Source organism: Parasteatoda tepidariorum, chromosome 5, assembly GCF_982258835.1.
Source record: "Parasteatoda tepidariorum strain Cologne lab strain chromosome 5, Ptep-v5.0, whole genome shotgun sequence".
In the NCBI taxonomy this organism is placed as follows: Eukaryota; Metazoa; Arthropoda; class Arachnida; order Araneae; family Theridiidae; genus Parasteatoda; species Parasteatoda tepidariorum.
Genome location: NC_141759.1, coordinates 58,893,770 through 58,917,167, shown reverse-complemented (window position 1 = coordinate 58,917,167; position 23,398 = coordinate 58,893,770). Strand labels below are relative to the sequence as shown.

The 23,398-nt window shown below is 30.8% G+C and overlaps 1 protein-coding gene across 3 annotated transcripts in view; it reads right to left on the bottom strand.

Annotated features, from left to right (window-relative positions):
- LOC107438880 (homeobox protein cut) overlaps window positions 1-23,398 on the bottom strand; it is a 215,526-nt gene that overhangs the window by 100,516 nt on the left and 91,612 nt on the right. The window contains exon 1 of one of the 3 annotated variants that reach the window (XM_071185701.2): window positions 5,746-5,966. The exons of the other annotated variants lie outside the window; for them this stretch is intronic. The gene's annotated coding sequence lies outside the window, so the exon portion shown is untranslated. Of the gene's footprint in view, window positions 1-5,745; window positions 5,967-23,398 lie in introns of those variants that run through there. 3 annotated transcript variants of the gene reach the window in all.

Below are 23,398 nucleotides of genomic sequence, written 5' to 3'. Positions count from 1 at the left end.
TATTTAAAAATTTCATTTAACTCGTAATTAAAGAATATTGTTGCTTCGCAATAAATGTAACATTACTCTCTTTGTTGTAAATTAAAATAGAAAAAGCAGAATAAACCACTTATAATTTTTTAAAAAGATATTTGAAAATACTTCATTAAAATTTTTTACATTTGGGTTGACTATTTAAATATTTTGGTAAATGATTATAAGTAGAAATAGTTTTCGTGTGCCAATAGTGATTTATAAAAAAGTATTTATTTATAAGCATGTATTGATTTTAATTGAGATAAATTGCTTAAACAAATGAATAAGACTCATACTAGAAGTTTTTTTATTGCTTATTTTTTGAATTTGTTATGAATGATAACAAATTTCTGAATTTTTTATACAATGAAATCCACTAAATAAAAATTCTTTAAGTATTCGCATTTCGCTTATGGCTCTATTTTATAATATTATTAAATTATTTATTGGCAAAACAGTTGTTTCAAAATTACTTTATTCTAGCCTGAAAACATTACTGGTTCTAAGAATAACTGTTAAAATATTAGTGCCGGTTGAATCATGATGCCGTGTTAATTTGCCGTATGTTTCAAGTACAACCACATAATAATGTAATTTAATTCTTCTCATATTTGATTATAAATATTAAATCCCAGATTTAGTTTTCAAAGAAATAAAAAACTTAATTATAAATAATAACTAAACGGTTGTTTAAAATTAATAATCCGCTTTGCCTCGGTATCTCAGATTTAAAAACGATATTCTTTTTGAATATGTTACTTATTTAAAATTCTAAAATGCACTTACTATCCATATTTTTTTTTTAAAAAAATAATAAACAATAAAGTTGTAATAATATTATTGACTTCCAGTTTGTAAAAAGAACTATTTCTATACACATTATTAATTTTCATGATTTAAAAGTAGTTTATTTAAAACATAAAGGAAACTAATGAAACAAACGGAAAAAATATTATACTGTAATAATTATCGAGAAATTCTTTTAACGAAATATATCTGCTAGCTATCTACATAACAGCTCTTAAGAGACAAAGGGAGAAATCTGAAACTATTTATTTTATTGTTTGAAAATGCTTAAAAATATATTTAACTAAATTTTAATACTCCAAAAGTATAATTAAAACTTCATCAGAGCAAAGTAAGAACACCCCACCCCCACACAAAAAATATTCAGTCAAGAGAATTCTATCAGCCTTAAGCCATGAATCACGTAAGGAGCGTAACTTTATGGGAAATTTTAAATGAATGAAATATGATTTCATTTTTATTCATAGAATTAAAAGATAAAATATATAAAGAACTAGCATTAAAAATTACATTTAATTTTGAAATTAGCTTCGAAAATAAATAAAAATTCATTATTCATGCTTCAGGGGAGAATTCAGATGAAAAATACTTATTTTCTCTGGAATTAACATAATGTAAGTGAAAGTAAAAATATATAGCCAATAATCATTATTTTGTATACAGTTTAATGATAATTAAAATAATGATTACCCAATTCAAAAACCGAAAAACGTAAATGGCATGCAACAAGAGTGAGCAATCGAAAAGAAGGATAGGGTATATTTAGTGCTACGTAGACTATAGCAAAAAACAACATGAATAAAGCAAAAATGAAGTACAGGAATGGGCATACTACAGTTTTGATTCTCTGAACAAGAAACTTCCTCAGTGTCTAAACACCAAATGAGTGTCTTAACACCTTTAAACACATGCGCAACTAAGTGATCTTCTCAGAGTTTGAATAGCGTTTAAGGCCCATTCCATGATTTGCTATACCAAGGGGGTAAAATTTCAAACTAACAAATTGATAAAAATAATGGCTCATTCTAATGTAAAAAAAGTTGAATTTTTCAAATTTGCTAATGATTTGGATCAAAAAAATTTATTAATACACTAAAATTTACTATTTTATTACACTATTTGTTTTACGATTTCTAATATGATTTGAACAGTCACCATTTTTTTTACTTTAAGATGATAAATATATTAAAATGATTAAAACTGGAGTTAAAAAATAATGTTATGGAATGTTTCAAAGGTAAAACACATGGTCTATTTAATTAAAAAAAGTTTTTTAAATATGTTTACCAGTGGGAAAAGAAAAACACTTTTTGATAGTCACACACGTCACATTCACTTTAAAAAGTTAATATAAAACATTAATGTGTGTGAGTATTAACTAAAAAACTTAGTTTATAAATTAGTGTGCATCAAGATGGCTAAATCTATCAGGACTTTTAATTTTGTTACATATTTTACACTTTAAAATTAAATTTTAAAATGTCACACACGTCACATTGTGACGTGTGTGAAAATTGTGGTGTGTGTGATTTTCAATTTAAAAAGCTTACAAGAATACATTATTTTATATAAAACAGAGAATACTGAAAAATAGTTTTAAAATTTAATAAACCTACATCATTTGGCAACTATTTTTAAAAATGGCAACACCCTCACTCAACTTCTAGTAGCTATTTCGCAATTACTTTAAAGTTATTGCATTCACATTTTTTAAAGTTTTGTCTTTTAAAAAAGTATTTGTGAAAATGGCTGCACAAAATTATGTTTATAAATAATGGATATAAATTATGAATTTAAAATTGGCAACAGAAAATTATGAATTTAAAACTGGCAACACTAACTAGAACACTCACTAGAAATTCTAATTTTACCTGAGCACATGTTTAAATTATTCTCCAGCTACATACAAATTAAAGATTTTGATTAAATATTTTAAAAGTTTATTCTTTTAAAGAAATTGGATTAAATTTGAGAGTTTTAAAATCATGGATGAAAAGAAACCAATGTCAGCAGCAGAAAGAAAAAGAAAATCCAGAGCTAAAAAGAAAGCAAGTGATCCTGAATACCAGACAAAAGAAAATAAAAGAATTGAAGCAATCAGAAAAAATAGGATACAGGGTATGAATGCACAGCAAAAAAAAGCACATAAGCTTAATGCAGCAATGCGTAAGAGGAAAAGTAGAGCTAAAAAGAATGAAGATGATGTTGTAAAAAATGATGATTCTACAGAAATTAGCATTTCTAAATCTCCTTATAGAAAACCTCAAGCACTTGGAAAAGCTATTAAAAAAACTGTGAGAGCACTTCCTTTTTCTCCCAGAAAGCGTGAAGCAGTTGTACATGGACTTGCTAAATATGTTGGACTAAAAGTAATCAATAAATTCGAAACACAACTTCATGGCAACAGCTTAGCAGAAGAAACTGTAAATCAAATTAAAAATTTTTACTTTCGTAGTGATGTTGTGTATACTATGCCTGGAATGAATGATGAGATTACTGTATATAATAGTGGTAGGAAAGTTAAGCTGAGGAAGTATTACTTAACAATGTATCTGAGAGAAGCCTATAGTTTATTTAAAATGGAGAAAGATAACCTGGAAGTCGGATTTTCGAAGTTCTGCTTCCTAAGACCGCCAAACGTTTTGCTTTTGCATGAAACACCTGCAGATCAATGTAAGTGCAAGATTCATGAAAACTTTATTCTTAAGTTAAAGGCTTTGAAAATCAATTACAGCAACGAATGGTGGCAAAGTATCTTGTGTGATACAGAACAAAATTCACTTTGTTGGCAAGGCCAGTGCAATGAGTGCAAAGATGGCAGAAAGTTTCCAGAACAAGTTCTATCTGACAGGGAAAAACCTGTACAGTGGTATAATTGGAAAACACAGAAATGTGAAGAGAGGACAGTTCTAAAGAAAGTACTGGAAGAGGGCTGTGTAGAACAGCTAATTGATTTAGTATTGGAAGATTTTGGTAAAATGCGAGACCATACAAATATTAAGAGAATTCAAGCAAGTGAATTTCAAGCTGATCAAAAAGATAAAAGGAAACGAGTCTTGCAGATAGATTTTGCCATGTCATATTCAGCAGAATATCAGCATGAAGTACAATCCGCATTGTGGAGCAGAGCAAGTGTTACACTGTTCACAGCAGCAGTCATCTATGATAGTAAATGTCAAACATACTTAATATGTTCAGATGCACTTAATAAGGACAAAGATACCATATCATGCTTCTTGCTCCACTTGTATGAAAAGTTAGAGAAAAGAAAAGATTCAATTCAACCGGAAGTGGATGTTATATGGAGTGATGGGCCATCAAGCGAATTTAAGAATCGCTTTATGGTAAAATTACTAAAAGTGCTCTCTGCTAAATACTCTAGACCTTTCCGATGGAAGTATTTTGCCACTTCACATGGAAAAGGAATAGTGGATGGAATTGGTGGCTCTGCTAAATCTCTAGTTCGGCAGCGGGTTATGAGTTGCTGTGATAAAGCAATTGTAGTTCAGAGTGCACAAGATTTTGCTAACGTTGCTGCAGAACTAATGCCAAAGACTCAGGTATTTTATATATCACAAGCAGAAATTACTGAAAAGTCAATTTCAATGTCACTATGGAATGAAGAAGTACTTCAAGTAACAGGCATCAAACAGGTCCATGTAATTGAATGTTCCTCTGAAGGAAATATTAAACTTCTTAAGTCAGCACGAAGTAATGAATGTGAAACCTACAATGAAGGAGATTGGGTGCTTGTGACTTATGACGCAGAAAAGTATCCTGGTGAAGTGAAAACTGTAAAAACAGAAGAAATTGAAGTCTCTTGTATGATTAGATCTGGAAAGTACTGGAAATGGCCAAGAAACCCTGACATTGCCCACTATACATTTGGCAATGTAATTGGAAAACTTGATCCTCCAATTCCAGCTACTTCACGTGGACAATTTTACTTTGAGAAACTATAAATTACAATATTCTTATTTAAAAATATGCTGCTAAACCTTATTTTACCTATTTTACTCAATTAATTTGTAAGTTTTTCCTATTGCCTAAGTTTCATAATAAATAATTTTATAACTATTTGCAAGTGTCACACACGTCACAATTGAAGTCACACACGTCACAAGCATTTTTATTTTTTAAATAAATATGCATGACTTGAAATAATAAAACAGTGATTGATAGAAATTATATGAAGTATCTATTACCCATTTAAATTAAAATAAATATTATATATGAATATAAATCACAGAAAAAATTTAATTTGCAGATCAACCTGAAAATTTTCCTTACAAAATCGTCACACACGTCACATGACTTTAAAGTCGTTTTCTATTTAAAGCAAAAACTAAAACTAAATGCTTTTTACACTAAAATGTCCTGTCACTCATGCATAACAAATCCATATTAACAAGCTTTTCCCATCAATTTTAGGAGAGGGTATTTTTATTGTAAAACATTGTAAAGTGACTCCGAATGTCACACACGTCACTATGGAATGGGCCTTAAAGCTCTTGTTTAGAGAACTGAAACTATAGTATGCCCATTTCTGTACTTTACTTGTGCTTTATTCATTTTTTCCCCTTCCTACGAATGACAAAGTATACGTAACTAAAAATAAATAAACGCGAAAAAAAAAAGATTTGAAGATTAAAGAGGGAAAATAAACAAAACAAATAAATAAATGACATTTTTTTTCATGTCGAAAACATAAATTCGAAACATGAAATAAAAACTGAAGCAAAACAGTTTTGTCCACTCGGAAAAATCCTCGTAAAAAATAGAAAATGTCACAATTTTTTTTCTTTATGTAACATTTTACTTTCAATCAATATGTTTTTCATTTTAAGGAGTAAATAAAATCGAATATAAATTATCTGAACTAATCGAATGAAATAAAAACTAATGGATGATATAAAACTTTACCTGTTGACAGACAGAAGAGCGTAGAAAGTTTCCGCGCGGAGAAGTCGAAACGACGCACCAAGAATTCGGATTCACCCGCGAAAGTCAACTTCGACGGCCGCGAGGGGGCGTCGATTCCACGCGCTAGGGCGAATTGTCAGTGTTATTCTGCCGGTGAGCGAACTTTACAGGCGCCAAAACAAATGTGATCCCTTAAAGAGTGAAGAAGGGAGTGAAAGTGTGGGAGAGATAGAGAGCAGAGGGGAGAGGAATGGCAACGACCACTATTAGCAGAACCCCTTGTTTCTTCCGACCCCCTTACCCCTTGTAACCCCTCTTTTCCTGCAGGAAGGTTCTAATGTCATTTCTGTTCTGCAAGTGTAGAATAATGCGTTGTTGAGGGTGTAGATGAAAGGGGACACTCTTTTACACCCCCACAAATAGACTTGAAATGTAGGAGAATGAAATAAGAAGGAAAAAAAAATTCTTAATGGAGGTGAACAGTTTCAATGTTTATATTATTATCACAAAACGAATTATAGATCCGATGTAATCCTAATATCAACATATAGATTTTTAAAAAAAATTTCAAAAATCATAATTATACTACCATGCAATTGAAAAATCATCGTAAGCGACAAAAAATTCAGAATTGAGATTTTTATATATTTGACGTCTATGTATGATAAGTTACATAATGCAAAAAGAGTTTTTCAAAAAATAAATTTTGTTTTATTTGTTTTTCTAAATTCTGTTTTAGCGTTCATAGCATTAGCAATAGGAAGAAAATAGCTGTCAAACTACTTTTCTCGAAATTTACCGTGAAGAACTTATGTTGTTTTTTTCAGTTACACAGCAGTATATAGAATACATACATGCGTAGATTTGTTTTTTATTAACATTATTTATATAAAGGAAAAAAATATGAGCGTGTACATTTTTGAAACAGAATTTAATTTCTTATTTTTCAAAACTAATATTAGGATGCTTATTGAATAAAACTAATTAATAAATTTAACTTTTCAAAAAATTGAGTAAGATATTTTGCTCCCCTACATTACCATCATTTCGTATTTATACCGTTTTCTTATACAGAGTGTTCTTTTAGGAATACCCTTAATGTATATTTTTAGAACACTTGTTGACTATGAAAAATGCCATCGAAATTAGTTGAGTTTTATCTAAAAAGTCTATCGAATCAACATCAAAACCAGTTTGTTTGGCAGATGAAACGTGATGAGGCGATTCACATAATCATCTTTCAATTCTTCTCTGTTTAACTTAGAAACTTAATTGGTTTTCTTTTTCCATCTCGCCTCTCTCACTAATTGATTCGATAGGAGCCGAGATGGTTCAGGGGATAGAGCGTTCGGCTTCCAATAAGGTGAGCCGGGTTCGAATCCCAGCGATGACTTTCTGATCCCAATTCCGCATCCGACTTGCATCGACCACAGCCCTGACATAAAAATATCCTCAATGGTAGACGGATCATGGTTTAGAATCCCATTGCCGTAAGGCTAACCGTGGGAGGTTTTCATGGTTTTCCGCTCCATGTAACGCAAATGCGAATTAGTTCTATCAAAAAAGTCCTCCACGAAGGCAAATTTCTTCCAATACAGGAGTTCCCTTGTCTTCTGGATTTTGTTCAAAATTACAACATTAGTATTTGCAAACCCAAAAATTGGGTCCGTTGTTCAACGACGGTTTTAAAATTGATTCCATAATAGCCGTGGGGGGGGGGGGGGGGTCAGCGGATAGAGCGTTCTTAACTACTTGCAGAATCGGTATTTTGAAAAATATTATCTTAAAAATATTACTTTAATAAGGTCTTAATCTGAATAACAGAACTATATTTTAGTACAAGTATGGCATTATATAATGAAGTTTTAATTTTCTGGGCAATTTGATTATGGATCAATTTCAGTCATATTTTTGACAGTGTCTTATTTATAATTTGTAGGTGAACGAATTAAAAATTTATTATTTTTTTCTGCATAATATGCAATATTTATTTATTCTTCTTTTTAACAGATGGTTTCGATATTCTTCTGTACTTTTAATCGAAACAAACATAATCACATGGAGTTTTTAAATTTATAGATATTCTAAATTATGTTTGAACTAAAAATTTTATAAAGGTTTACTTAATATTATTTTCTTAAACTTTTCTTATTAATCCTAAAAAATGCTATTGGCGTATGTTTGGCGAAGAGCATTATTTTAATAAGAAAAGAATTCGTCCGGCAACCCTAGTAATTCAAGGCGAAAATCGCCGTGGAAGAAACTGATCGGTGTCTTCATATCCGATGATTTCCACCCCCTTTCATTGTTTTCCTTTCATTTTTTTCTTCTCAAAGCCATCTTCGGAAATAGAGCTCTCGATTTGATTGGCTGACTTGGCGGCTAATCAGAATTACTTGACGCATTTTTCGGATACGCCAACCATTCAATCGATTTGGAGCAAAGTGATTGAAGTCATGATATTTACTTCTGTATTTTGATTATTAGAAAACTTTTTGTTTTTAACAAATAATTTTGTTTTACTTCTATTTTTTTTACACTCTCAGTTTAATTCAATTAGTGAATAGTCGAATTCATTACAATTAAAGTGATAAATTTTGAGTATTTGACTTATAATTTTGTTTAATATGTTTCCATATTAAAACACTCAATGAAGCATATACTAATTTAGGCTACACGCCTATTATTTCATATATTGCTTGTATTACAGTACCATATTTACAGACCCTTCATTAATCACACTTAATTGCATATATATTAAATTGGGTACTGTTTTTTCTTACATAATAATTTGAATGAACTATGATAAAATTGAAACAAAATCATTTTTATAATAATATGCTACTATCAATAAGAATAATAATTAAAAATTAATTACGCTCATACTTCAAATTAAAAAATATGACTGCAATTATATTGCGATTAATATTGCATATTAAGCAAGTTCCAAAAAGTTTCAAACCCCTAAATTTGAAGCTGACATGATTTTATGATAAATTATTGTTTTGATTTTAGAATTTACATAGCTTCAGTTTAGGCTTTCAACTTTTTTTTTTTTATGTAGAATAGTCCATAATTATACAGGTGTTTGATTTTTTCGATTTCACCTTTCTCATGAGAGATTCATTTAATTTGATAGCAGTTTTGTTTTACTTTCACTGAAATACTCATTTGCGACCCTAAAAGTGCGTACTTTTTTACTTCATTTTTGAAAAAATAGAATACCCAATGTTTACAGGCATATGCCAGGAATTGGTGTGAAGCGATAAAAATTCATTTTGTGTTTAACTCATTTTTGAAAAAACTCTCATTTTATATACCTTACTAAAAATGTACAATAAGCACACGGAAATTAATAGATCTACTATTAAGTATTTCTTTCTTTTCGATTTTACCAATTGGATACCTGCAAGTTACGTCATCATATGTTAATCCTAGCATTTATCGATTCAGTAGCCAATCAAGTTCGACACACACGCCTGACGTCGCGTTGTTTACAGGTATTCATTTAAATCTGACTAAAATCGCATGGTTAGGCATAATCACTTTACTTCTTCTCGCTTTGCTAGTACCTAATTGCAACACCTATCAATAATCTAAGGTGGATTTTCATAATTATTTTTCGATTTTTCTCATGTCATAAAAAGTATTGCATATGTTTTATTTTTGCAAAATAACAACCAAGTAGAATTGTAGAAGTCCTTTTTTTCTACTCTGTAAAAAGTTTTCGTGTATCTCACCACAAAAAATGTTCTTGTACACTATTTAGAGGCCGCCACCACTCTTTTTTCTTCTTTCTTTCTTTCTTTCTTCTTTTTTTTGTATTTAGTAGCACAAAAAATCATATTTACAGTAAGATAAGTGTCCGCAAAGTTTATTTTTACAATAATGCTAAGTAAGAATCATTAATTTCGAAAATTTAGAATGAGAAGTATTAATTAGGAACCGTAAATTTTCAAAATTAAACTAATTCGTAAATCAAACATACGTGCAGTATAGAGAGAATACAAATAGAAGACAAATAGGGAATACTTAGAGAGGACAAATAGGAAATAGGCTCAACAGAACGTAAGCAGGTAGAAATTATGTATGATAAAAATCACTTAGTATAGTTAGTTCATAAAGATTTAAAAATTGGAATATAATTATACTTATTACACAACTAAAAACATACATGCATATATTTTAACAGAGATCTTATGTTTTGATTAATATGAGACTTCTACCAATTCTTGTCGACTTGTATTCAAATATAAACAATCTAGAGACGAGTGTTTTGTGTAAGCTTATTCCATAAGTGTTCAGATTTAAATTACACCCCTTAAATTGTCTGTGAAAGCTTGATTTGATGTTAACCAAAAATAAAGCTTTTCTTCATACAATTTTTTAGTTGTTCAACATCATATTCGAAGAGATATTACATTACATTTTTTACATTGTGCAATCTCGCATAATTTTGGGATTTAATAGCTTTCTGAAATTTTACTTTGCGCTCCATAATTTTCTCTTTTAACAAATCTCTTTTTTTTCTCAAATAAAATAAAAAGTTTACAGGCAGTTTTTTTTCGTATTTCTCTAGTGGATTAAATGACATCGAATTATAATATGTTAAATATTACTTAATGATTAACGTATAAGTTTAAATATGTTTTATGAGATTTTATTATCGCATTAGAATATTATTCCATAGTATGCAAGGTGTTTTTTTCTGGTACAGATTTTTAGAAAGCATTTTGGAACACGATAGAGGTCACGACGAATATGAAAAATCTTTCAAGATGTAAAATCTAGAAGATTTCTCAAATGAGAGATTGTATAAAATAATAAAATTGGACTCGGAAACTAAATTGAAAAACGGAACTCGAAAAAAATGGATGGAATTTAGATATTATATTGGTTGGGAAGTAAAAATTAGTGAAAATATTCAGAATTTTAAGTTAAATTACTCTGAAAGTATCCTATAAAACATCAAAAATGGAGTTTTTCAACGAAAAAAGATGATTTATAAACAGCTTCTGATGTATCAGTGCGCAACAAAGGTAATGTTTTCAATTTTGCTGAAAGTTTGCAAAAAAAAAAAAATTTTTTTTGAGGTAGGTTTCTCGAATGTTTTCTTTTCTATCATCGCATTGACCACCATTAGATTAACAGTTTTTTTTTCATCTTTTGCTAAAATAATAATTTAGATCGCAATTAATAACTGCCTTTTAGCGAAATAATCTTAATTAATCTATTCTACAAAAAAAATTATTGCAGCTTTGATATATAATAAGGTTCCACGTTTAAGTTGAACCTTAATATCATTTAATGAAGTTCTTAAAAAATACTATAATAAGGTTCAATTAAACTTCATATTAAGATTGCAGCGAGTTTGAACGATTTTTAATACCTTCCAAAATTTCTAATAATGTTCATTTTAGCCGATTGATCACAATTTCATTTTGGTTCAGACATAAAATTTGTATTAAAGACCATGCACAGAGTAAATTTCTCTCTTACATATCTATTAATACATATAACACAATGGTTATGCGCAGTTCGGTCATGTTCATGCTATGGTCATCCTCGTATCAGGAGTTAACGAAATAAAAATTCTGTCGAGTAGATCTCTTAGTGTTCCACTTCAACAATCTATCATTAATAATCTGTCTAATTAGTTAATAATATGAAATCAGTTGTTAGATTTGTGTACTTCATTTGATCTTCAATTTTTTTTCCGCTGTGTAATAAATCGATACAATTTCTTGTGTTTTTTAAATTGATAATTTTTGGATTGCTGATGAAGAAACTATCCCAGACGTGGATTTGCACAAATAGAGTTTTTATAGCCTTGTCCCTATTTGCTTAGTTTCACTCTAAGAGAAAGGCGGTTCAGTATTTAACCAAAATAACGATATCATGCATGAACCATATTATAAGGCAAAGCTGCATTAATTTTAATAAAGCTTTAGATTGAGCAAAGTTTCGAGTTAAGTTGAACCATCATCATAAAAAAGTGTGCCGAAAAAGCTCTGAAACAAATAGAGTTGCATTTGAAAATAATATGCATTCAAAACAAAAACAGCGTTTACCTATTTTTGAGCAAAATGCATTGTCTCAAAAAAGATGTGGAGAGAGAAATGTGTCAGAGAGCCGGCAGGATTATACCAAGGAACTTTGGAGTACTATGCTCTAACTACCATAGTTGTACGCCCCAGACCAGGGGGAGTTGGGAAGCTTTATATAGTGGGCGCTAAAACGACACATTCCATTCGCTTTAAAGTTTTTAGTATATGGCGAAATAAGCAAAAATTACCGATCTCCTGACTAAACATTCGGAATCACATTTGAAACATTGAAATTGGATACTAATATGTCATGATGTGTCATTCCCACGGTCAGTATACAAAGCTTTCTAATTCTCTCTGGACTGGGGTATTCAACATGGTGGTAAGAGCATCATTCAGCGAACCCGGAAGTCGTTGGTTCGAATCCTGCCGGCGGTCAGCTTACAGCTCTCTCACACATTTCTCTTTCCACATCCCTTTTGAGAAAATGCATTTTGCTCAAGAATAAGTAAATGCTGTTTCAGTTTTAAAAACATGAAGTCTTCAAATTCGACTATATTTTGCAGGTATTTTGACGCATTTTTGCTCAATTTTGAGAAACCCTATTTTTGTGATGATGATTTCATATGATAAATTTTAAGAAATAGAATAATATGGTTCAACTTTTAATCATATTAAGGTTCTTAAAGGTTCGAATGACATTATGGTTCAAAACACACTCCAAAATTTCCAATACAGTAGATTAACATTGAGTGCAAAGTCATTTCTTAACAGACGGAAGTATTTCAGTGCTGACCCAGTTAAGCGAGTGAACGTCTACAATTGGACAAAAAAGAAAGCAAAAAAATAAAGATATAAATAAATAAAAAAACACTCTAACAAAACTTCTTCGTGGTTTTGGGCCCAGCTTTAAAGAAAGAGAAATTTCATAGTTAAATTTTAGTAGTAGCATTTTCATACGCTTCTCATGGCTCATTTTGCTCCCATGGGTGGATTTAGAGGAGATTAAAATTGAATTGCTCGCAGACTGAAACAGGCAGAATGGCCTAAGAGTTCCTACGCAAAGTTTAAACAAAACGAAATACACAAGATCGTGAACTAAGTGGGACTATACAGCGAGTCTAATGTAAAAACAGAATGAATAAAAAGGCAAAGCCAAATAAAAAGGGTAAACATTCTTTACCTCGCATTCACCCGAAGATAAATTCCACAAGCAGAATCTACAAGTTCCTAATTTTCTTCGACTATGGAACCCTAAAATAATCCAGTTTTTTTTTTTTTTTTTTGAGGAACTTCGATATTATAAACAGTTCATCAACAACTGGTAAATATAGTAACAAAAAAATACTAATTATTTTGAAAATATTTATCGTGTAGAATGAAATATTTTAATTCTTGGTGTATGAATATGATGAAAGCGAACGAAATAAACTTAGTATGGTTTTCAATAAAGAACTGTAATAAATGTTGAGAATAATTATCAGAGAGACGTAATTCTTTATTCTTGATTTTGGTTATTTTATTTTGATTTGAATTTTTCCATTCAGGCTCGATGAGAAATACTTATGGAATTTTTTATAAATGCATATCCTTCTCATAGTTTATCAAAGATATTGCTATTGAAATTTTTTTTTTTTTAAATGTGTCACTTTTTATTAAATAAATTATGGATTATTGCTTGAATATAAATGCAGTTATTTAAGTAAATGTAATTATGAATCTTAAATAGTCCTTACCCGCGGAATACATTTTGGATACCGCTGATCTAGACTTACGAAGTATAGCTCAGCTGCTCGGTGGAGGGATTGTCGATTTTAAAAGTGATAAATTTTATTTGTTGCCACGAAGAAAAGCCAAACGCAAAGTTTGCCTAGCTTTTTTTTTCTTACTTATTTCACGTCCTTTTTTCTTTTATTCCATTATAGAATTTATTATTTGACTTCTATGGAATGTGAATTTTCCAATAAAGCAACTTTTTCCTAAGCTATACGGGTAAAAACTTGTAAACGCGTTGCTAACAATGTGTCTTTATACATTTCGCTCAGTGTGTCAAAAAAAAGAAAAAGAAAAAAAAAACTGAATAAATAAATAAATAGTCTTTATGAGGGAGGTTTCAATGAATAGTATTCCATGCAATGCATATTTGGCACATGGATTACATTTAGATTTAAGAGTAAGTAAATAATATGCAAAACAAGTAAATGAGCAAATTTTTTTACTACCAATTTAGAAGAAGAAAAAATAAACTTACAAGCGCATGATGCATTCCAATTTGCTCCGGACAACAAATATATATTTTAAAGTGGTAGTTTAACAATTGTGATTCTTGGTTTTATAAATTTAATTTAGTAGATTTTTATCCACCACTATTTCTAAATAATTCGTAGGCTTATATAATTCACCACTTTTTAGTGCAAAAAAAAATAAAAGTAAGTAAAGTACAAATGAAATCTTATGCGCCGCTCCAATTTGTTTTAAAACCTTTCACAAATTACAAAAAGTTAATCTTCGCAACATAGCGTTAAAAAGAGAAACAAACTCGTCACTTCCATACTTTGAATATTTGTAATTATTTCTTTGATTTTGTATTCGTCATTGCTGGTATCAAAATGCAAATTTATATTTTTAATTCACCACTTTATAGTACATATGTCATGCTATACCTTTTAAAAAGCAAGCAAAAAAATTCCAATATTTGCAAAATTTACTCAGTTATTTACCGTTTTTTTTAAATATTTTGGCGTGTCTGGAGCAGTTGGCATCTCTGTGCATTTTGTGCAGAAATCACCTCACCATAGTTAGGAGAGTTAGGAGACATTAGTCAACAAAAGTGATATTATTGTTGATCAAAAAATATTTTACAATTCGAGCAACAACAAAAAGTCATTAAATTTACAATGACGAAAAAAGACGTTGAACCGGATAGCTGCTGAAACTCAAGCTCACTTTTCCTCGCACTTTCTAGTGGACACCTCTTTTTCTCGCCTGTTGCTCCGCTGCGCCCCTTCTCCGATCGGCTCCGAAGGGTGTGGTGCGAGTGCGCGTTCGAATGAGTTCGATCGGCGTTCGGCGCAAAGACATAGATCATGAGAACCAATAGCCCCGGCGACTTCAAACTTTAGGTATTTGCGCTTCGTTTCATTGGGTTAAAGGAATGCACGCAACATTCCAGGGGCGGCGCCAAGGCGGCCCGCAGGAGGAAAAATGGTAGAGGAACATAGACACCCCCCCTTCCCGTATCGGAATTTCCCCCTATTCAAACTGATTTATCGTTTTGTGGAGTCATTTTGCTAGTGTTGTTTGTTTCGGCACATTTGAAAAAATGTGATTCAATCATCCAATGTAGAAAACTAAGACTTTTTAAATTTTTTTTCTTACACATTATCTTTAAGGAAACACTACTACAAGTCATGTTAATTAAAAAAACAAATAAATGAATAAAATTCTACTGCAAAATCTTACGCTTAACAGGGGTCTGTTTAGAAGAAGTTTCGGTCCATTAACGGACCCTTCACAAAATATCTATTCATAAAAATGGACCCTTCACAACATATTTTAACTTAAAAACGGACCCTTCACAAAATGATTTTTCTTTTAATCGGACCCTTCACTAATTTGTTTATCTTCATTATTGTTTTGTTAATCGTATAAACCCTTCCCAGGGCAGAAAACAAGAAAGATGGATGTAAACGAATTAAGTTTTGTCTTCGGCAGACGATTCTTCCATTATTCGTCAGAAATGAATATTCTGCGTTCAGCAGTATAGGCTAAATACCAAATATTTGTATGTTGCATCTCTAATTTAAAAGCAGCAAATGCTGTGAAAATTTAATTTTTTTATTATAATTTTACAGTGCCGAGGCGTTTTGCAATAACCGGACCCTATTTGCACAAATTCATAAAAGCGGACCCTGGTTGAAAGAATGTGAGTAATTTTTTCACGATTTCACGAAAAACGGACCTTTCACAAAATGTCTGGACAGACCTCTGCTTAAGTTAGCATAGTTTTATATTAGTCTTGTAGTATCTGTACCACATTGTAAGAAATATTTTATTTTATAACCGACCATCGCTGAACACCCGACTCATGTTCTTTTGAGTTTACGACGACTTTGTACAATTGTAATTTTGAACCCAATTCAGACGACAAGGAAACTCCTGGATCAAGTATTGAGAGAAATGTTTGCCTTTCGGGGAAGAATTTTTTATGAAACTAACCCGCACTTGCGTTACACGGAGAGAAAGACCATGAAAACTTCCCACGGTAAGCTTGGCGGCAAGGGACTCTTACCCATGATCCATCTACCACTGAGGATATTTTACGTCAGCACTGTGGTCGGTGAGAGCCGGGTGCGGAATCCGTTGGGTCAGTCATGTCTGGGATCGCAGTCATGTCTGGGATTCGAACCCGGTTCCCCTAATTGGGAGGAGAGCTCTCTATCCTCTAAGCCTCCACGGCCCTTTCAGAATATTAAAAGAAATAGTTTTCTTTTAAAAGCTGAAGCGAAAAAAGAAAGCAAGTAAAATACAAATGAAATCTTATGTGCAGCTCCAATTTGTTATAAAACCTTCCACAAATTACAAAAAGTTAATCTTTGCTATATCGCGTAAAAAAGAGAAACAAACTTGTCACATCCATGCTTTGAATATTTGTAATTATTTCTTTGATTTTGTATTTGTCATTGCTGGTATCAAAATGCAAATTTAAATTGTTATAGGTTGCAGCACAATTATGTCAAATTAATTATTTGCACACAATGTGATTAACGAAAACACAAAATGAAGTAGATTATTTTGAACTCCTTTTTTTCCACCAATACTATGTTTTTTCAAGGTTTTAATCTTTTACAAGTTATTTTTTGCTATCGAAAAACAAGTCGTTGAAATGCCAATAAAAATTTGTTTATATAATCTGCCACCCATTAAAATTTCGGTTACTGAAACTCAAACTAGGCGTTATGTCAGAAAGTTGAATTCACAAGTCTGGTAGAAGCACCTAGTCTAGTTATGAATTTGTTTTTGGTGCTTGGCATAAACATAAAATGAATGAAATAAGCCGAATTACTGTTTTTATTTAAATGAAAATAAAAGAAAACTCTTATGAACATTGAGAATGGTAACCAGAGAAACACATTCCGTTAATCATGAATTTGGTTATTTCTCTTGAATGGAAAATACTAGATCAATTATTGCTGGAGAAATATTGTTATTGTTAGAGCAATATTGTTTTTTCTTTTTTTTTTTCTTTAATAATAGCATCTTTTTAACTTTTGACTAACTGCCATATTGCTTGAATAATTTCATAAAAATAACCGAAATACTAAATTAATATCGATTGGATATAAAACAAATATCGCTACAGGTTTTTAAAAAAGTCTTAACTGCCAGAACCCCTGTGACCCTTCCAAGGATCCCGTGGGTTCCGAAGGGTTCGCGGAACACTTTTTCGGAACCGCTGCTTTAGAAAAGTTCCAACATCCCAACTAGCTTATAAACTTTCTTAGAAAGCGTTTATAGGAGCCAGGGAGAGACGGCGATGGTAGTTAGTAGCTCAAAATATTTGTAAGAATTTAATATTTACCATTTGTAAGAAAATATTTGTAATTACTTAAATTTACTAAAAAGAAAAAAGTGTAATTCAAAGGTAATATTACACTATATGCGTAAAAGAAACTAAAATAAAGTAAAGGCGCAAAAGAATAATTATAGATTTTTTTAGAAGATATAAAAAAGAAGGTCAATATTTTTTCTTTTCATTTCGACGTGTTTGAGCATGAACATTAACCCTTTGCTTACGGTGTATCATATATTACCATCTCATGTGATCCGTATTGTACCAGCCGTAGGCTTACGTTGTATCATATAGTATCATCACATGTGGTCCATATGTTGTACCAGCCGTAAGCTTACAGTGTATCATATAGCAGGGCTCGAAAAACCGCCCGTCCTCGGCGGTCAAAAATTCCTCGCGGGCAACGAATTTCTCGAATCCGACGTCCGCGCGGACGGCCATTTTCATAAATAAATAAATTATTTCATAAAAGAAATACTAGGTTACTATTAGTAACCTAGTATTTCTTTTATTACTGTATAATGTAATCCTAGTAACTACTAATTCATTGTGCAATTTATATAAATGTTTGTAATAAAAAAGAGAAAATTGTATTTTTATTTATTTAGAAGCCACGGGTTAGTTTCAAATGAGGACGGGTGCATTGTTGGACAAGCCGTCCTCGGGGACGGGTAAAATTTCTGAGTTTTTTCGAGCCTTGTCATATAGTACCATCACATGTGATCCATATGTTGAACCATTTTGTAATTGTTTGCTTATGTGCTGTGCATTGTGCGAGTTAGACTGTAGTCCAGACGTGGACTATACGGTTAAGGGTTTTGCAAACCTAGGTACGTGTCCACGTCTGGAAGAAAAGAAAAGAAAAGATATGTTGAACCAGCCGTAGGCTTACGGTGTACCATATAGTACCATCACATGTGGTCCAAATGTTGTACCAGCCGTAAGCAAAAGGTCAAATGATTTTTACCCATTTATGAAATTGAATTAAAGTAATCAAGCTTCGATTTCTTCTTTTTTTTAAAAATTCTATAAAATAAAACTTAACTAACATATATTTCGATTCAACAATCTATCCCAAAACAACGCCCTTTAAAACAATTCTACGAATCAAACCCATTAATCAGCGGTTCGAGTAGAGTAGACCAACAATCAACGTGGGTTTCATATCTCCCAATCGTTTCGTGTCTCCACCCCCGAATAAACGTGCGTTACATCATTCCATTTTCTTTTTCTTCTTCTTTTCTTTTAAATATTGTGCTTAGACATCTCAAACGACGTCTGAACAATTCAGATAAATAGTGGAGACGGACTACAGCACAGTGAACAGGGGCTGCATGTGAGAGGGTCACGAGGTCAAATCCGGCTGTTATACCGATAATGGAGTGTTTCGAAGTCATGAACTTTCTTTTTCGATTTGCTTTTTGGGCGAACATCAGTTAGGGAAACGTTATTGAAACAACTGATGAAATCTATGGGGTGGCAGGCAGTTAATGATATTGGTACACCGAGAAAAAAAAAATGTATGACCAAAATTACCAAAATATGATAAAAATTTATCGTGTTTCTGGCTTTGTGGGAAAACTTAAAAGCTGAGCTATTACCGAAGTGATTTGGTAATGATTTTGGTAAAATTAAAATAAAATGTGGTCTCATAATCTGTGATTAAATTTGGCGAATGCGACAGAATTTGGCAAGGATACCTTGGCGATGACATAAAAGCCATTTATTCGGTTAAATTTACTTTTCAGTTTCGTACTTAATAAATGTGTGTAATAAGAACTATAAGTTTGAAAACCTAAATTTCAGGTAAAGCGTTACCATATCAACTGAAGAATTTCTAAACGAATGATTTAAATACAGCATAATTTAATTTTATAAACCAAAATTATGTTGTTTTTTTTTAAATTAAAAATGTCTTTATTATATATTATGGTAATTTTAACAGAATGTTTTCTCCGTGTATTTTAAGTTTCTAAAGGAATGGATTATTTTAGGATAATTTTTAATGGATATCTTTTATCGTGATTATGTTTTCACGAGATTTTGTATTATGCACTAAATTTTTATTTCTATTTCCATATTTCAATAATAGCCAGAAATAAAATAAAAACTATATTTCCACACTTTTGCTTCCAAAGTTTCCAGAACATCGATTCACATGCTATATATATTGTGTTGTGTATATATATATATATATATATATATATATATATATATATATATATATATATATATATATATATATATATATATATATATATATATATATATATATATATATAGCATTGTTTTTGACAATTGTCAAAAATCATGAAATTATGAATGGCGTTTTCATACGCTACGGATTGACAATAAGCCGAAATAGATTGGGGTCAAATTAATGTGAAAACGGAGAGTAGAACAATGTGAACTGCGTCTTTTCTTTTTGCATAATTCGAAGCGAAAATCAGCGTAGTAAAGGAAAAATCTCATTTTGCAAAAGAGAAAATTAAGCACTCTTTAAAAACATCCAATGAAAAAAGCACCTTTAAGGGCTTTTAAGAAACGAAAATCGAAAATAAGCACCTTTAAGCATTTTTTAAAAAAGCTAAGCACCCTGAATTATGCAATCATTAGGTTACGAACACTTTTCTAATAAAAAAAATTGTCATTTGCGCTGATTTTTTAGTATTTTATTCTAGCTTTAATTTTTAAATATAATAAAAAATTTACTATATTTGAATCGCTTAAATGTGAGTTAGAAATATTTAAAAAAAAAAAAAAAATTAAAACTAAATGATTCTTAGAATTATTTTTTTAAGGAAAAAAAATCGCTTTAAGTAAGTCATGATAAAGATAAGACCGGTATTTGTTTACTTTCCATGTTCCAATAAAACGTAAGATAGTTACGATTACCGACTAGTAATACATCATTTGAGTATTTGATTTTTAATGTATTATTAAAAATTCAGTATAATTGAATAGCTTAAATGTGAGTTAAAAACATTAAAAAAATTGAATTAAAACTAAAAGATTCTTAGAATTTTTTTTTTCAAAGAAAAAAAAATCGCTTTAAGAAAGTCATAATAAAGATAAGACCGCTAGTTGTTTACTTTCCATGTTCCAATAAAATGGTGATAGTTACGATTACCGACTACTAATACATCATTTGAGTATTTGATTTTTAAATATTGTTAAAAATTTAGTATAATTGAATAGCTTAAATGTGAGTTAGAAATATTTAGAAAGAAAAATGAATTAAAACTAAAAGATTCTTAGAATTTTTTTAGAGGAAAAAAAGTGGCTTTAAGAAAGTCATGATAAAGATAAGACCGCTATTTGTTTACTTTCCATGTTCCAATAAAACGGCGATAGTTACGATTACCGCCTAGTAATACATCATTTGAGTATTGAGCACGTGTGGGGGTGGCCACATAGCCGAATAGGCCACGATAAAATTGAGCCATCATGAGGTTCTCTTGTGCTTTCATTCCAGTCGTTGGCCCTGAGCTCCATGTTTTTTCTTCTTTTTTTCTTTAGCAGTACCTTGCTTTCGTCTTGTTCGTCGAGATTGAAATCACGCTGTTTTTACACGATTTGTTTAATAGACTCCCTCTATTTCGAATGTATTCCCTCCCTGGAGAACATTTTCGAATGATGTAATATCATTTCAAAAGTGGAGATTTAATATTTTTTTCTCTTTTTAACCGTATTTGATGAAAATTTTTATTGTATTTTATTTCACATTTTTGTATTTTTTTTAAGTGCTTGGCTTACACCCTCTACGCGACAAAGACCGGGAATTTATGGAGCAATTAGGGCGGAGTTATGTTTTGCAGGTGCGTATGGCACTTTCCATTTTCTATAAAATTAAAATCCGGTTTGGGCTCAATATTTTTTGCTTTTTAAGGTTAAAAAAATCATCTTATTTATATTTATGTATTAAAAATAATATACCGAGAGGTAAAATTAAAGTAATAAATGAAGTAGTATTAGATATTCAGTTTTTCAAATATGGGATAACATGCAATTTTTAAATTTGAGTTTGAAGATGTGGATCTAATAATGACGGATTAACCATTCAGAAATTGTTAATTCATTTAAAAGTCAGCATGTGATGTATATGAAGTAATTGTATATGTGGATCTAATAATGATTAATTAACAGATGTGGATCTAATAATGACGTATTAACCTTTCAGAAATTTTGATTCACTTAAAAGTCAGTATTTGATGTATATGAAGTTAAATAATAATATTTTAAGGAAAATGAGGTAGAGGACTTATATACTGACTTGAGGTATATGGTTTTAAATTATATGATTTGATGTATGTGATTTTAAAGGTAGAAAACTTTTTTGTACTAGCTGTGAAATTAATGAAAAACAGTAGCATTAGATTTTTTACACAATGATTAAGCAAACCCTTTAATATTTAAATACTTAATGCTTTATGTGTATTAACCATGCACTTTTATGCGGGAAGTTCCATAATAACTGCCCTTAATGCACATTTAAGAATATTTGTCATTTTAGAATTTTTATAAAAAAAAAAGAAGTAACGAAATTATTTACGCTAGTTTTCAGAAATTATTATTTAAGTTAGAGAAAACAAGAACGCATTCAAAATCTGTCGAATCTGAATGAACAAAGCGGAATGAAAACATAAAAACACGTTTAGTTTCTTGGATGCGCTTCTATTAATTGCCTTTTGATCCTGTCTTTTTTCCCGAATCAAGAGGGTTGTGTTATTTTCAGTCCTTCTTTCCTCAGTAGTGATGCGTAAAAATTTCAAGAGCGCTTTCGTTTTGTCCCCCTTTCTTAAAATTTTAATTTGTTGCCCTTTATGTGTTTACTTCAATTTCATGTCTTACAAGGGTTTTAATAATATAACGCCAAGGTTGTTACCCTGTATGTTTTATCTGACAACCTGACGAAGACTGATACTGATTAATAAAGGATAGAGCTACGAGTTACTTTACTGTTGATGTGTGAAATTAGTGCATGTCCAGGGTTTGTTTAGAAGAAATTTGGGTCCGTTAACGGACACTTCACAAAATATCTTTTCATAAAAACGAGCCCTTCATAAAATATTTTTACTTAAAAACGGACCCTTCACAAAATAATTTATCTTTTAATCGAACCCTTCACAAATTTGTTTATCTTCATTATTGTTTTGTTAATCGAATGAACCCTTCCCAGGAAGGGGGGAGGGAAGAAAGACAGATGTAAACGAACTAAATTTTGTCTTCGGCAGACGCTTCTTCCTTTATTCGTCCGAAATGAATATTCTGCATTCAGCAGTATAGGCTAAATACCTAATATTTGCACCTGTTGCATCGCTAATTTAGTAGCAGCAATTGCTGTTTATTTTTTAAAATTTAATTTCTTTAATTATAATTTTACAGTGTTTAGCATAATCTTGTATGTCTTTACAATTTAAAAACTCCTTGAAAAAGTTTTTTTTGCAATAACGCACCACCCTATTTGCACAAATTCACAAAAGCGGACCCTGGTTGAAAGAATGTGAGATAACGTTTATTTTATATTCACAAATTACGAGTAATTTTTTCACAATTTTACAAAAACGGACTTTTCACAAAATGTCTGGACAGACCCCTGATGTCGACTGTCTCCGATGAAAGTCAACATTCACTAAGTAACTTGGGTGAATGTCCGAAAAAATAGCAAATTATCATTATTTTTCACTAACATCGGCAAATGTCGGCAGTATCATGCACTGGTCGTAAATACTGGATAAGATGCTTTAGTTGGTAGCTCAGTTTTTTTTTTTTAAAATATATCAGCTATTAAAATATTTGTTATATTATTGTTTATTTGTTTCATTAAATAATTTTTATATTATTTCGTTACTTAATTAGTTAATTCGATAAATTATTTCTCACTTACACTGGAAAATGACGATAATTAACATACACTAAAGCCGTATTTGTAATTGTTGAGAAATAAAAAATAAAAATTTTTCTGACATTTACCATCTGCTGAGTTTTGTCATTCGCCGATATAAGTGTGGAATAATGATAACCTTTGACAAAG